The 578-nt window shown below is 28.9% G+C and overlaps 1 protein-coding gene across 1 annotated transcript in view; it reads right to left on the reverse strand.

The window, feature by feature from the left end:
* LOC106879224 (SEC14 domain and spectrin repeat-containing protein 1-B) overlaps positions 1 to 578 on the reverse strand; it is a 99,820-nt gene that overhangs the window by 62,998 nt on the left and 36,244 nt on the right. The gene's annotated exons all lie outside the window — the stretch shown is intronic.

A 578-nucleotide genomic window follows, 5' to 3' on the forward strand; every position in this document is an offset into this window, starting at 1 on the left:
ATACATATATATTATACATATATATATATATGTACATATATATGTGTGCATATATATATATATATATATATATATATATATATATGTGTGTGTGTGTGTATACAAATAATAAATGAGTATATGCATATATACATACATGTATGTACATACCTACATCTACCTGTATATATAGATGCATATCTGGGTACAAGACGTTGCAAACAAAACAGACAAAATGAGGAACAGAGTACAGAAAACACACAGGCCACATAGAGAACATTTCCTTCATCAGCTGCCACCATTGTAACACTGGCGTTTCGAAGAGCTAGGGCAGGATGCATTGTTAAAATGGCTCTTCCCACAGACCACAAATTAAATTTTGTACCATGGAGGAATGTAGTGGCGGACAGAAAACAAGACAGGAAAACGAAACAGTAAAGTAAACAGAAAAGGCTATATGGCCAGATGTAAATATATGTATATACATATGTATATATATGTATATACATATGTATATATATGTATATACATATGTATATATATGTATGTATGCATATGTATATATATATATATATATATATATGTATGTATACATATGT

Source organism: Octopus bimaculoides, chromosome 2, assembly GCF_001194135.2.
Source record: "Octopus bimaculoides isolate UCB-OBI-ISO-001 chromosome 2, ASM119413v2, whole genome shotgun sequence".
NCBI lineage: Eukaryota > Metazoa > Mollusca > Cephalopoda > Octopoda > Octopodidae > Octopus > Octopus bimaculoides.